A 16,928-nucleotide genomic window follows, 5' to 3' on the forward strand; every position below is an offset into this window, starting at 1 on the left:
GAAGTTTATTAACAGTGAAAAGAATAATATTCAGAACATAAAATCAGCACACTGTAAAGTAAGATATCTCTGGTTACTAACAGTTCACTTCAGTTCATCTTCAATGTCACTTCAAAATAGCATTACAGAACGATTTCCTACTGTCTGCACTGCAGGTACTCCAACTTAGATCAGGTTGCCTTTCCATTCTCAGGCCCATTCATAGGCAGACCTCTGGTTCTCCTTGTATATCCACAGGATTTATTGATTATACTCACAGGCAGGTTTCCTGGCACTCCACAGCCTTTTCTGGTCAGATAGCCCACAGAAGGGACTTCCATGTTGATTAGAGCTCTCATTGTGTGAAAACTGAGAAAAAGCCAGTAAAATATATAAATGTGGCTACTAATTATAAACTGCCTGGATGCAACAAAGAAGAATTTTGGAGTAAGTTAGCCAAATTAAACAGGAAAAGAATAATTTAAAAAAATGCTCTTACTGTGAAGAACCTTGCAGCTGTTCAGCAAAAAGCAATTCAGGTTTAAGCTTTACTGCAGGAGATAGCTTTCAGCAATTTAGAAAAAAAAAACATAAATGAGATGCCTCAGAGGTGCACACAATAATTGAGACAACAAAAGAATATTTAAAGTCAAATGACAAAAGGTTAGGAAAAAATGGAGAAAGCGTTAAGTAGCTGTTCAGATGAGCTGTTAAAAGCTACAGAAATTACAGACTGAAATGAAGGAATGACTGGCTGAACAAGGCTTTTAAGAAAGAGCTGTTTCAAAAACAATAGTGTTACACAAAAGAGCGCAAAGAGAAAAGATTAGATTTTTTGCTGCACCAGAAAAACTGGAGGGAACAATCTGCATTCATTTTATGAAAATACAAATAAGCAACTGGACTGATGTTCCACAGAAGAATTTGTTATTTGAGAGACTACATTGTATGCATGCTCTAAATGCAGCCATCAGAGTAAAGCTGTAGTCACCAGCAAAAAAGATTAAATTCTTAGAAAATTGCAGCAGAAGGGAGAAAGTACTAAAGGCTGGGGACTCCAGAGTACTTGTGGAAAATGATTATTCACTTTATACTAGACACAAACGAAGCAAGTTTATCTTGGCACTCTGGGGATGTAGAAAGAAAGGTGTTGTATTCAAGTTGCTATATCCAGCTGTCTCCACTTTGCAGGTGCATGAAAGAATCTTTCTAAATTTCACTAAGAGCACACTGTTAATACTTTGTATGCTTACTGAGGCCTGTTAAATCACCTTTGTTACTGCCTCACTTTTTATAAATCTTTTAGCTAGTTTCACTGTGTGAAAGGTATTAAGTGGAAATTTTCTCCATTTTTAAGCATCTGGCAGTTCGTCTGATTTTCCTGGCAATGAGTGTATCATATAATTAATTTGTTTGCAGTTAAAAGCATTCTCTAGAGTCTCCTTGCTCCTTTTTTTATGTTTAAATCTTTCATTTAGTGTCTCACTGCTATTTTTCTGCTGTGATAAACATTTCTGTAGTGTTTTCTGCCTAAAATAGAGTAGCTAGTAGCTGTAGCATTGTCCATTTTCAAGATTGCTGTCCCTAGGCCTAGTTGCCTGTTTGCAGTGGCTGTTTTGTTCTGAGCACACTTTCCAGGCCATCCTGGATTAGTAGAAGCCATTTTTCACTTTAGTGAGAATATAGTGTTGATTGGCCACTGGCTGGTAAAGGTTGGCTGGTCTAGAGCTTGGAGAAAGCACCTCATTGGTTCTTTTTTAAAGTTGTTTCAAGTTTTAACCTTCTGGTACTTAAGACCTAGCTTTGTGAGGGTTTCTGCTATTTCACACTGAGCTGAATGGAGGAGGGGCACTCTGATATGTGATGTATAACACTAAGCATTCCTGTTTTCTTGCTTATTTTTACTAGTTATTGCTTATTCTTACCATTTGTTGCACTTGTTATTGTCTGTTGCCTACTTTTATTGCACTTTGTATTGTCTGATGCCTACTTTACTCTATTTTATTGCTATAAACTAATCTGCACTGTTGTACTGCAATTATCTGCCTTACTGGGGCCTGTTAAATTTCTTCTTTTACTGACTCACTTTTTGTAAAGCTTTTTTAGCTAGTTTCCCCATGTGAAAGGTATTAATTGGAAATTTTCTCCATTTGTTAAGCATCTAGTTGTTCTGATTTTCCTGCCAGGGAGTGTATCATATAACTTATTTGTTTGCAGTTAAAAGCATTGTCTAGAGTCTCCTTGCTCCTTTTTCTGTTTAAAACTGTCATTTAGTGTCTCACTGCTGTTTTATCTGCTGTGATAAACATTTCTGTAGTGGTCTCTGCATAAAATAGTGTAGCTAGTAGTTGTAGCATAGGTCCCTACCCCCTCTTCCTATTGTTGTCTTGTTCTTAAACTTGGTGGCCTTGCAGTTGCCCACCCCTACTTTAAATGTGATCTGGGGCACTCCTCTGCAGTCCAGTCTCATTAGCTCATGCTACTCGATACCGAAAGAACATTTGGGAAGGCAACCCCCTTAGTTTCTTAACCTTGAATTATTATCTGTTCCTCCTCTCTCCCTTTCCACTCTACAAAAAAAACTATTCAGCTGCTTTTATAGTATTTGTGTTTCCTCCTCCTACTCTGTTACTTCATCTTGCTTTTTCAGCTACTTGTTCTCTAAAGTGTTCAATTGCATCTTTTCTGCAGCATTTATTACTGCTTGTTTTTAGACTATTTAAATTGTAAGTGTTATTGTAACCTCTTAGTTTTGGTTTAAGCACTTGGGTTTTAGGCCTACCTCTTAGCTCTCCCTGGCCTCTCTCCCTCAGATTTTGACAAATATGGATGGACAATTTCCTACAGTTTCTCCTGCCAGCCTGGTTGATATGGGTATCCTGAGACAGTGTAGCAACTGCCTCATGTACACTGACAACCATCTACTATTACCCCTAGGAACACAATTTGTGAGAGATGCAATTACATTAAGAACCTAGAGTCTATGCTCTGTCCCCTCACAAGCCAGTATATCTGGCAGTGAGAAGGTTATCAACACAATCACTACACCTCCAACACCCCTCTCAACTACCCAACACACACGCACATATGTGGAGGTTCTAAACAAAAGCATACCCAAACAAAGGACACCTCAGAGGCAAAAGCAACTCTCCACACTACATACCACTCATAGTCCACACACCTGTGTCTTGCAACCACAAAGGTCTAACCATAAGCCTAACATATTAGTCATAGGAGACTCCATTGTGAGACACACAGATGTGCCTCTCACCAGGCTGGATAAGAAGAAAGTCACAGTTAGTTGTCTGTCAGGTGCCAGAATCCACAATATCACACACACACTCAAGTCTCTCAAGAACAGGTACTGTTATGACTCTGTCATAGTCCTTGTTGGGGTGAATGACTTGAGATGTACTTCCCTGGACTACATGAAGAGAGACATGATTGAGCTCACTGAATATGTGTCCCAGGCAGGCATGTCCCTAGCTTTAAGCAGCATTCTGCTGTTACCCAGAATGATGCCTCAATGCAAACAGAAAATGATTGACTTTAACAACAATTGGCTTAGTTTCTGGTGTCATTCCAGCGGGATCAAGTACCTGACATCCTAGGAAGTTATGATCAACAGACCACAATGCTTTGCTAGAGATGGGCTGCATCTGTCTCACTTGGGCTTTAGGCTTCTGGCAAAGGCCCTTGGCTCCCCATAGTGCCTTTTTTAGGAAAGGTTCTGAGGTCGATAAAACCAGCATACAGATTTCAACAAAATGCATATTAAAGGTCATGCTACTAAACGCTAGGAGTCTAAACATGAAACTGCACTTATTTCAAGCATTCTTAACCCTGGAAGATGCTGACATTTGTGCAGTCACAGAAACCTGGTTCAAAGCTGAGGAGAGCACCCTAGCCTTACCTGGTTACTCATCCTAGCATACATTCAGACCCCAAACTGTGGGCAGCAAAGCCAAAGGAGATGGAGTTTCCATATATACTAAAGACACACATAACTCCAGGCTGGTCAAACAGTATGACATACAGGAGACACTCCAGGTGCAGTTAACCATTGACAAGACCCCTATTCAAACCATAGCCAGCTACAGGCTCCCATATCTGACTCAAGATGCCCACTCCACTTATCTGGACCACTTTGAATTTATCAAGATTCAACCCTTTACTGTGATCCTGGGTGGCTTTAACTACCCAACCACAGATTGGAAAAACTACTCATGCCAGAATGCAAATGCCCAGAGATTCCTCAATTTTATCAATTCAAATGCCTTGGAACAGCTAGCTGATACCACCACAAGAGGTGATAATATCTTGGACTTGGTATTAACCAACATGAGTAACCACTGCAGCACCCATACAGCATCATCCTCCCTGGTAGCATCTTACCATAAAGCGGTCATTTTCAAAGTCAGCATCTCCCCTGACTCCTCTCTAGCTAGGAACAAACAAAAAGCTTCTCCAAAGCTGATTACAACCTCCTGAGTGATGGTATAAACAGCTTCACAGCCCCCTCTCCCTCTCTTGGAACTGGTACCAGTATCCAAATCTACACCAAAGTACTATAGGAGCACTTATATAGATGCATGGAATCAGGAATACCTGACAGGACAAAATCATCCTCTGCAAGGAAGAGTAAACCTGTTGATGGACATCTGCAATAAATAAACTATATAACAAAAGGAAAATTGCTGTCTTGGACCAAGAAGGAGCAGGTGCCCAATTGGAAGCAATCTCTCCTTAGCCTGAACAAGCAAATAAGAGCACTAGTGAAATCCTCTAAAGCCAACTTTGAGTCCAAATTGGCCACATCTATTAGAGACAGTCATAAGGCCCTCTTCACATATGTCCACAATCTCAAAGAAAGCACCCAGATCTGTTTAGAGCTGGTGGTCAAGGTCACCACATATAGCCAACCTACTGGCTGACGGATTTAGCAAAATCTTCACCCCTCTGTCCCCACCACCAGTAGATCAGGACACCCCCAGTACCTGCCCCCCTCCCCTTATCTCTAGGGAACAGGTCATCACTGCCCTCTCAAAGGCAAAAAATACAGCCTCCATGGGACCTGATAACATCCCAGGCTGCATCCTACATGAACTCAGGCATGAACTTGCAGCACCATTAGACTCCCTATTCAACCAAAGCCTGAGTACTGGCTTTGTCAGCCTAACTAGCCTGATCTCCATGGCCATGGAAAGGATTATCATGGACCTCATTAACAAGGACATTGGCAATCTCCAAACACTCAACCCCACACAGTTTGGCTTTGTCAAGGGGAGGTCACGTCTGTTAAAATCTGGTCAACTTCTTTGAGATAGTCATCAAAGCCATGGATGAGGGGAAGATGGTGCACATCACCTACCTTGACCTGGCCAAAGCCTTCAACAGTATTTCCCACTCGGGCATAATAGATAAACTCTCTCAACTAGGCATCAATCCATATGTTATCAGATGGGTAGCAAACTTGCTCATTGATAGAATCCACCTAATCAAAAATGTGGGAAGCCACCTCAAGCAGTAGGCCTGTAATTAGCGGCATACCCCAGGGATCAGTCTTGGAGCCTCTGTTATCCAGGATATACTTCTCTAAGGTGCAGGCCAAAACCAATTGGATATGGCTGACCAAGTTTGCAGATGACTTCAAGCTGGGCACTGTCATCAATTCCCCAAGTGATGTGGACATCCTCTAAAAGGGTCTCACCCAAACAAATGACTGGTGCCAGAAACATGGCCTCAAGCTAAATGCCAAAAAAAGCATCATCATCCCCTTTGGGGAGACTGATGTTCCCACATATTATCATATTAATAACAATGTACTAAGTACGCAATCAGTTGTGAGGGATTTGGGCATACAGGTTGATAGCAACCTGACTTTTGACCACCATCTTGCTTCTGTTATACAGAAAGACCTCTGTCTGGCATACAAAGCAATCTCAGACCCCGCCTTGATGGGACTGCTGCATATCCACAAGTCAAGCTTCACTCAAGTAACCCACACATGTGACCTCAACTTGTAAAATATAATAATATTTAAGCCCATTTTCAATAGGCATTTATAACTGTTAAGTTCTTTATGGAAGGTTTCAGTGTCAGACAGGGATATGACAATGACTCTCAGTTTGCAATCATCTACAAACTTGATTAGCCATGGTCTTGTTTTGTAGTCTGTAAATCAGAAAAGTAAATTTCAATGAAGAACATTCCTGACACTGAGCCTTGCAGGACACCACTGGTCACCTTCATGTTCTCTGATGCCACTCCTGCCACCTTCTCCTTGTAAGTTCTTTTTTAAGCTAATTTGTATCTGTCTTACCCCATAATGGTCTATTTCTAATGAATTTGGTTTATTAGTTATGTTAGCATGGGTATTTTATCAAATGCCTTGGACAAATCAAGGTAAGCTATGTGTACAGTGTGACTGCTGTCAACAGCTTGTGTTACCTTCTCAAATGATTTAACCAGGTTCATTACACAAGATCTATCTGACACAATTTTTTAATATCTGTGCTTTTCAAGTCTGTTATAATGCATCCCATGGATTTAAAAATGATACAAATCAGGCTGTTGAGCCTATAGATTCCTGGTCAATAGTAGGACCACATTTATGGCATGACATCACCAATGCTGTACTTCATACTTCCAAGACTTGACCTGTAACCAGGTTCAGGTTAAATAGCATACGTAAAGGTTCCACCAGGGCATGTTTGGTGCTGTTTATCAAACAGCTGGGTATGTTATCTGGTCCAATGGAGGAAATGTTCTTAGTCTTGGACAGCACTTTCAAAACATGCCCTTTAATGATGATGGGAGGGGTGAGAGTTACAAGGATTGTAGGGCTTTGGATAGTCATCTCAGGAGTGAAATTTACACAATTTATTTGCTAAGATATTGGAAATGTCCACAGAAGGTGACATTTAGTATGAGTTCTGGACTTTGTTCAGTGCTGCTTCTTACCTTTCTAGCATAAGTAAAGAAGAGTTTATAATTGTCCTTTATTTTAGATGACAACCTGAGTTTATAGGCTGCCTTAATAGATGTAATAGTCTTTTTAAAATTCTTAGTCAAAGTCATAACATTTTCCATTTAACTTTTGGTATTCTTAGATCTGCTATATACTCTAATGAGTTTTTTCCCTTTATTGTAGATTTTATTTATGTCAGTGGACTGGTTTACTATCAATACGTTGAATGGCAAAATACCTTCCGTTCAACACATCGAAAGCAAAACTCAAAAGTTAAAATAAAGAACAAGTCACAATGTCGAATCAGCTGAATGAATTCAGCAGATTCCACATTGTCTCCGAACACATCACTTGATGTCCATATAGGACTCATGTAAAGTAAACTCCTATACCTGACATCACGTTTTTGCAGGGACACCCCCTGCTTACTATATATTCCAACTCCAAGATCACACTACAGTGAGGAAATGGTTGAATTTCCCAAACCGCACTGTACCGCGATCTCTGTACAACTACAGTTCTTCGAATTTATATTAGCGAATGCACAGTGCATTCGCTAATATAAACTTTCAAACATTGAGATGTTCAGCCAGATGAAAATTCGAACATGTGTGTTTCGAATTTTCCATCTGCGTGCATCTCAACTCGAGATTATGATATGAAACTCACTGAACCACCAGGATTGTTTGCTTTTAAATTTCCCATTATATTTGGATCTGGATGGGACTGCCGATTCTATAGATCTATTTATATGGGTATAAAACACCTTTGCAAATCTATCTGCTGCAACAATGTCTGGAGAGATGTGAAGCACTGATATTTATCTGAGAAGGGTGTTAACATTATCAACACTGTTGGTTAACAAGCTGTGTGAAACACATCTCCCATTAGACTGCTTAAGAACTACTAACAGGGAAAGTGCTATTAATAGTCATAATTTCATGTCTGACTTAATTTGTGAACAACCAGCCCTAAACTCAGAGTGGTGGCAATACTACCATGCCAGGAAGAAAGCCATGAAGAATTTGAGAGTTATGTTAACCCTCCCTGGAATTTTATGTGTGTGTGTGTGTGTGTGTGTGTGTGTGTGTGTGTGTGTGTGTGTGTGTGTGTGTGTGTGTGTGTGAAAATATTTTTTGTGAAATGTGATTATCATGGATAAAAGGGCGCTAGAAGACATTGGCTCACAGAGAGAGAGAGAGAGAGAGAGAGAGAGAGAGGGCATGGGCCTGAGGATGTTCGGCAAAAATTTAGCTGTGTAAGTGACCTGTATACAGTCCAGTCTGAGTATAGAGGTTGGAGTTTCATACCCAGTACAGTAGTGCATATTCACTTTATGCTCTTGGAGTCAGGTTGTATTTGGTGAGTTAATTACTGAAACAGAGTTTTGTGCACTTTTTTGCTATTACATCATCCTTGGTTGGGATTCAAACCCCATTGACAATAACTACCTTGATGACAATGGATGGCATCCTGCATCTCCGTGTCACATTGATGGCAGTGATATCATCATGCCATCATACTGGGTAGCAGTGGTGCCAGCCAAATGTCACACATGTCTAGACATATTAGAATTATAAGTGAAAGCGGTAATAAAAACTGCCAAGTACGATGCATACAAGCATACAAGCAGAACCACTATAAAGCACACACAGAAAAGCACTACAGTGCATACACAATTTAAACATTAAAACTACTAATTACCACAATTAAAAATAAATACCACACATACAGACGATCTTGATATCCAAATTGAATTATAACCTAACAGCATACCTCAACTACTAAAATATACATATATCCAATAAAAGTGGAAAACATATCATTTGCATATTTTAAATAAGTCCATGATTGCCTTTACTAAATATTCATAGAGTTGTATTTGTACTTGTTCTATGTGGGACTTTCCTGCAACCACAAGGGTCTTCAAAAACAAACAAACAAACAAACAAACAAACAAACAAACATGCAAACAAGCAAATTGTTATTGGCATTTATTTGCTCCCCTCACACACGCGCACACACACACACACACACACACACACACACACACACACACACACACACACACACACACACACACACACACACATATATAAAGAGAGATCTCTCTCTCTCTCTCTCCATATATATATATATATATATATATATATATATATATATATATATATATATATATATAAATAGATATAGATAGATAGCTAGAGATATCTATATAGATAAAGATATATACGGCACAAGATTAAATGACCAGCTACACTGACGCAGATAACAGAAGTAATAATGTCAAACCACAAATGCTGCATCAATCTGCACATGCTCTGGGAATAATCCAGGGGTGGATTAAACTAAACGCAAGGGTTTTTGTAGGGAGGGGACCACCCTGCACACCCCGTGCAAAAAGCTGTGTCCCCCACACATCCTGCTAGTTATGTAAACTAACTTAGAGATTGCACAATCCAGGGAGAAGGGAATACTCCCATACCTGGGGATTGTCATTCTTACACACCTTGTAGATCAGTGTGTATATTGTACCTATTCAGCCACTGTAGTTAGATAGCATGTGCAAATAAGTTACTGAGCATGTGCGAGATCAGTGCCATTTTGTATAGTCAGTCTGTGTCAGTGCTAGCTTGAATGAAGATGCATATGTGAGTGTGTTAGAAGTAATGAGTCAGCCAGTAAGCTTATGAAGTTTGAAGTATATGTTCCAGTTTCAGCTCCTGATGTGTTTATGTACAATAAACAACTTGAACCCATACCATGCCTCAGTGTTTCATTTGAATACACAAGACATGCGATCCAAAGTTGAAGCAGCTCACAAACCATGAGGCATGTGGTTAAAAGTGGAGTAATATACAGGAGTGAACTCACAAACAGATCAGCAATTATTCAAAGGTACTTAGATTTGTTTTAAATGATTTTCAGTCACCAAACATGTGGCATAGCATTCAAAGTGTTCAAAATAATTACTGAGTTATTCAAAATGTCCAAAATAGCAAAATAATGATTAAAGTGTTTGAAATAATCTCTGAAGTGTTTAAAACGTTTGAAAAGGCTATAATGTCCAAACATTTTAACAATGTATGACCTTTTCACAGTAACTAAGATTTTTCGAAGTGTCTGAAGTGCCCGTAGTGTTCATGGTATTTCCAGTGTTAAAATAAAGCATTTTTGGAGAGATTGTTGTGCATTTAAGCATAATTACAAGCACCAAGTCTATGCTTATATTTAAAAGAAATTTGTTGTTATGGCACAGGGATTTCAAAGACCTGAACGGCTGGTATTTGATAATAGTATTGCAGAGAATTGGTGAGTGTTTGAGCAAGTATATGATATTTTCATACAGGCTGCATTTTCAGATGAAGATGCACATACAAGAGCATTTATACTTCTCAAATTAGCTGGCTCAGAGTCAATTGAGTGAGAACGTTCATTTGTGTATGCACCTGCTTTGTATGCAGAGGAAGGGGAGAATCGCCATATTGTGATACAGGCTTAAACGCGGAAAAACCCTGAGTGATTAAAATGTAAATTTGGAGAAATGTGTAACCCTCAAATGAATATTACAATGAAAAGGCACAAGTTTGACACAAGAAGTCAAAAGCCTGGTGAAACTGTTGCAGCATACATTACCAACTTAAGAAACAAAGCTAAAACATGCAGATTTGGTGATCTATGAGATGAATTAATAAAAGACGGTCTTGTATGTGGTGTTAATAATGCAGTGAGAAAGATTTTACTTTGAGATGGTGAATTAACATTGAGCAAAGCCAATGAGATTTGTCAGATACATGAGATTACAGAAAAGCATACAAATATGCTTACAAACAAGAAAAGCATGTTTGCAGTATCTGCTAGCGGAATGTTAATAGTGTGCAACAGAAAGTTACGATGAAAAAGAAATACAAACAAAAGGGCAGTGCCACACCCAACCTCATTGTTAACTGTCACAGTCGTGGAAGCAGTCATGAACCTAACTGGGAAAAGTTTTTAGCTTTTGTTCAGCAATGTTACAAATGTAAAAATTGGAATAATTTCAAAAGGCCTTACAAGTCTAATGTGTCACAAACTTATATTAAATAGAGTATACGAAGAAGCAAGTAGATCAGGTAGAGACTGTAGCAAACTCTGAGAGCTGTGAGCAAACTTTCTGTGTTGATGGAGTTAATACAGTAGATTATCAATTGTAAGCAAAGAGTGAAATATTTTATAATGTACAAATTAATGGGGAAACCTGTAGAGCTTAAAGTAGACACTGAATCTAAGTGCAATGCTATATCAACACAAATGTTTGCTCAAGTAAGAGCTGGTGAGAAACTTGATTCAGCAAAGCATGCAAAACTAGTTGCTTATGGTGGTGAAGAGATTCAGACTGATAGTGCAGTACTTCTTTCATGCCATTCTGCTGGGAACAGCTATGACATGTAGTTTTACATAGTCAAAAGACATATGTAGTCACTGTTGGGCCTCAAAGACAGCCTGAGAATGGGACTGATTTAATTTAATGAAAAGGTTCATCATATAAGTATGAACAACAACGATAGTTATACGCAGAATATTTTTAGCGAATATGCTAATATTTTCAAAGACTACCGTGGTAAACTTCCAGTCACATATGCCATTAAGTTAAACCATGAAATAACTCCAATTGTTAGACCAGCACGGAAGATTCCAATAGGGATGCAGAGTAAAGTAGAAGCAAAACTAGACAAAATGGTAAATTTAGGTGTCCTTACTCCAGTAGAAGAACCAACTGCATTGGTATCCTCCACGGTCGTAGTGCATAAGAAAAGTTCAGATGATATTCAAATATGTATTCATCCAAAAGACTTAAACAAAGCACTTAAGCATCCTCCTCATCTGATGCGTACAGTAGAAAAGGTAGCCAGTCTCATGCCAAACTTTACTGTTTTCGCAGTCTTAGATGCAAAAAGTTATTTTTGGCAAATTTTGCAGAATCGCAAATCTTCATTGTTACCTATACACAACTCACAGATAGGCTAAAAGCCTTGTCCCTCTACTCAGTTTCATACAGACTCCTCAGGGATGACCTCTGTCTGGCATACAAAGCAATTTCAGACCCCGCCTTGATGGGACTGCTGCATATCCACAAGTCAACCTCAACTCGAGTAACCTGCACGCGAGATCACAACTTGGTCTGTGACATCAATAAAACTTGCTGGCGGGACAGATTTGTGTCCCAGAGACTCCCCCATCTGTGGAATAGACTCCCTCTCCATGTCAAACAGAGTACCTTATTATCCCTTTTCAAGCACAACCTGGATAACTGGATGGGAAACAGAAAATACACCCCTGGGATTCCACCTGTGTCTCTGCTGGACAGGGGCTTTGGGTGCTGACTTGCCTACACATGGGCAAAATTATGGCTAGGCTTATAAAGGCCACAGGGCCAATAGCCTAGTAACTTCCTATGATTCTATGATCCTATGATCCTATATTCAGTACACCATTTGATAGCTACAGATTTTTATGAATGCCATTTGGAATCAATTCTGCCAGTGAAGTCTTTCAACGTTTCATGGAACTAATTTTTTCTTGTTATCCATGTGCTATTATAGTAGATGACATTATTGTTGGAGGCAATGGTTAAGACGAACATGATAGAAACCTCAGGAAATTCTAGACTGTGCACATGAAGTAAATCTTAAACTGAATCCTCAGAAATGTAAATTCAAACTGAAAAAAGCTACTTATGGGGGATTTGTTTACCAGTTCTGGTTTACAACCAGATCCATCTAAGCAAGCAGCAATTCTTGAAATGCTAGTTCCAGAGAATGTCACATCTTTACAATGTTTTCTAGATATGGTCTACTATTTAGGAGAGTTCATCCCAGACTTCAGTGAGCTTTCTGCACCATTACATGAGTTGACACACAAAAATGTAAACTTGTCCTGGTTGGAATAACACCAATGAGCATTTGATACGTAGAAGAAAATTGCCAGTCCACTCACATTGAGATATTATGATGTTCACAAACCTGTAACTCTTTCTTCTGATGCTTCAAGGTACGGCCTTGGTGCAGCATGTCTTCAAGAAGGCATACCAGTAGCCTATGTGTCAAGAACTTTAATCCAAACAGTGATGCAGTATGCACAAATAGAGAAAGAATTTTTGGCAGTAGTGTTCGCATGTTCGAAATTCAATGATTGTATTTATGGCAGATCTATCCAACAGAGAATGATCACCAACCACTAGTGACAATTTTGAAAAAGCCAATGCATACAGCCCCAGCTCGATTGCAACACATGATGTTAAAATTGCAAAAGTACAATTTCAATATTGTTTACCAAAAGCGTAAATATATGTATCATGCTGATTCTTTGTCATGTGTAAGCAGACAAACGACAGAGCAGCATGAAAATGAAACAGCAGAGTTCGAAGTCATGAAAATCGGAAATTGTTCATCATCATGCCTTGATGAACTAAGAAATCACATAGCTTCAGTCCCAATTCTCCAGAAGCTGAAAAATGTTAGTCAAGAATGGCCAACACAATAAATTAGTTTATCACTTGACATTCAGCAGTAAAGTATGATTTTTGAAAGTAATCACACTCTACACTCATACAATATGCAGATGACTCTATGATCATCTCCACCTCATTCAGTCTATCCCACCTACATACCCTCACACAAGACACACTACACTCAGTCGAAAGATGGCTGACCACTAACTAACTCCTACTTAACCCTAACAAAACGAATCTTCTTTTCTTTCCCAAACCCCTCCAGCACCTCAGATCTTCCTTCTCCATCTCTTCCCTAAACAGTACAACTATTCAGGCCGAACATCTTACTAAACTTCTTGGTATACTCATAGACGATGATCTAAAATGTGATGCCCACATCAACAACTGCATCAAAAGAACCCACCAGAAACTAGGATTGCTATACAGAAACAAAACATTTCTCACTCAAGAATCCAAAGTATCCCTTGCTCAAGCCTAGCTCCTACCTACCTTAATATATACTGCCCCTATATTTGCCAACCTCCAAAAAAATCTCTTAAACAAACTTCAGCTAACATATAATAAAGTCACACGGTTTGCCACAAATCTCCCCTATTGCTCACACCACTGTCTGTCCTTAACAAAACTTCAGTGGCTAGAGTTCCATAACCAACTGCTTCTACCTCAACTTCTCTTGACTTACTCCATCTTACAACAACCCCTAGCCTGTCCTTTACTAGCTACTCTTATCTGCCCCTACATCCCTAACTGAGAACTTCATAGCTCAGACCAACACCTTCTCCAAGTTTCCAAAGCTAACAAATCTATAGGAAAAAGCCTTTACAGTCATGCAGTCACCACATCTTGTAACAAGCCCCCAATCTATATCAGAACTCTTGCAAATTCACCCAATTTCAAACTAGCCCTAAAGGACCTGCCCCTGTAAAGCTCCTGCTTGAATCATTTCCACCCTAGCCTTTTTCCTCTCACACCTAGCCTCTCTCTCCTTTTCTAGCAACTTCTCTCCTGGTTGCATGCTTCTATGTACTATTCAATAACATTGTTTTTCCTTAATCTCTATGCACTGTATCAGACATCTCTCACCTATGTCTCTTTATCTTCTTATCTTGCCCTTTCCCCAATATGTCTCCCTTTCTTGTACTCCCCACTATAAGTAAACATCGCTTACTTACTAGCCCTCCCCTTTCCTTTCCTCCTATTTCTTACCTTACAACTACATCATTTTACATCTTATTTTAAGATTGCTAAATGTACCTTTATAATGAATGTTAAAATGTATATATGATTTCTCATTTCATATTTAAAAATCTACTGCCAATCATTAGCGGACCAGAGTTCCGCTGTGGCGACCCCTAACCGGGAAAAGCCGAAAGACACAACAACAATCTGTGCTCTTCCTTTGCTGCTAACTGTTTTCTATGTTATCTGCAGCTTTTCTCCTCGGGTCTCTGCTGAAAAAGGGCATCTGCCTGGCCTGACTAACCCAGTTAACAAATGGCAAATAAAATGAATAAAATACATTTTCCTTACAGAGATGAGCTCATAATGGAAGATGGAATAATCATGGAAGGTCCAAAAGTGATATTTCCTAATACATTACAACAGGAATATATCAAAGTTTTGCATCATGGTCACTCAGGTACTGATTCAACCAAAAAAAGGGCAAGAGGCATTGTATTTTGGCTTTCTATGTCCAAAGATATAGAGAAGGAAACTCTAGCATGTTCAATATGCAACAGCACCAAACTGCATCAATAAAAAGAACCACTTCAGCTACACCAGGTTCCTGAATTACCATGGTCGACGATTGCTACAAATATTTTTGAATGGAATGGCATTACTTAGTGTTAGTTGACTCTTACTCAAATTAGTTTGAAATTGACCAATTTCCTAACTTGATGTCCAGCACTGTCATTACAAAAATTGAACAGACATTTTTCTGTCCATGGTAGTCAGCACAAAGTCATGTCTGACAATGGTGCACAGTTTACATTCCTCAAGACAACTTGCTTGGTTCACCTACTCAGAGTTTAATGTACAGACAGACTAGAACAATTCTTCCAATCAGTAAACAATTTTTAGTACCAAATGCAAAGGAAAAACAGAGTGGACAAGGCTCAACTTTCGAGTAAACGTCAGTCACAAAAACTGTACTACGATATACTGCAAGGAGAAGTTGGAACAATGCAAACATGTAAAGGATATGACCGAGTGGGAATCATGAAGAACTGAGATCTTACATCATGTAATCTGAAGGAATGGATTTCAGAAGGAATCGAAGATATGTGTAACCTGTCTCCGAACCAGTGATGCAGCAGATTGCCTGTGCCGACGCTCGAATTCCCAGAGTCATTCTACACCTGTTCGAATTCAAAAGGACAGTGCACTTCCTTCAAATAGTTTTGATGTAATCCCTCATGTTCCATTTGTGAAAGAAACCACAGATACTGTCCCTGTTGCTAAACATAGTCAGAATTTCTATGTTACCAGATCAGGTAGAAGTTCCAGACCGAATCCAAAATACAAAGTGACTTGAACTTGAACTCAGTTTTGTTTATTGAAAATGTTGATATAATGTTTAGCTCTTAAAATATCTTTGTTCTCCTATTTTGCATGCCGAACAAAATTAATAAGGGAGGATGTAGATCATTGTGTATATTGCACCTAGTCAGCCACTGTAGTTATATAGCATGTGCATATAAGTTACTGAACATGTGCAACATCAGTGCCATTTTATATAGTCAGTCTGGGTGAGTGCTAGCTTGAATGGAGATGCATATGTGAGTGTGTTAGACGTAATGAGTCAGTCAGTAAGCTTATGAAATTTGAAGTATATGTTTCAGCTACAGCTTCTGATGTGTTTATGTACAATAAACGACTTGAACTCATATAGTGCCTCAGTGTCTCATTTGAATACAGGAGGCATGTATCGCACCTGTTGATCATCTGTTTACATCAACCAAATGGTGTGGAAAAAACAAATGTTGACACACCTGCTCATTCTATCCGGTGCCCAAAACCCATATATCCATCCATCCATCCTCAACTTCTTTTCCCATTTTGCACATGGGGTTGGGGTATCACTTCTGCAGTGACAGTCACCTAAAGCCAAGGTTTACACTGCTGGGTGGCTAGCACTGCCACAGTAATTGTACACACTCTCACCTATGGCCAATTTAGAGTGTCTAATCCACATACTGCATGTCTTTGGAATGTGGAAGGAAACTGAAGCACCCAGAGGAAACCCACATGGCTGTAGGGAGGAAATGCAAACTCCACACAGGAGGCACCCCAGCCAAGAAATGAACCAGAGAACCGCTTGCTGTGAGGTGACAACACTAACTGCTGCACCACCATAGCCACCACCACCACCACCACAGCTACCTGTATATATATATATATATATATATATATATATATATGTATATACACACACACGCACACACATATATATAATATATATATATGTATAATATATATATATAT

This window comes from Protopterus annectens, chromosome 5.part0, assembly GCF_019279795.1.
Source record: "Protopterus annectens isolate FY-2018-M chromosome 5.part0, PAN1.0, whole genome shotgun sequence".
NCBI classification, from domain to species: domain Eukaryota; kingdom Metazoa; phylum Chordata; order Ceratodontiformes; family Protopteridae; genus Protopterus; species Protopterus annectens.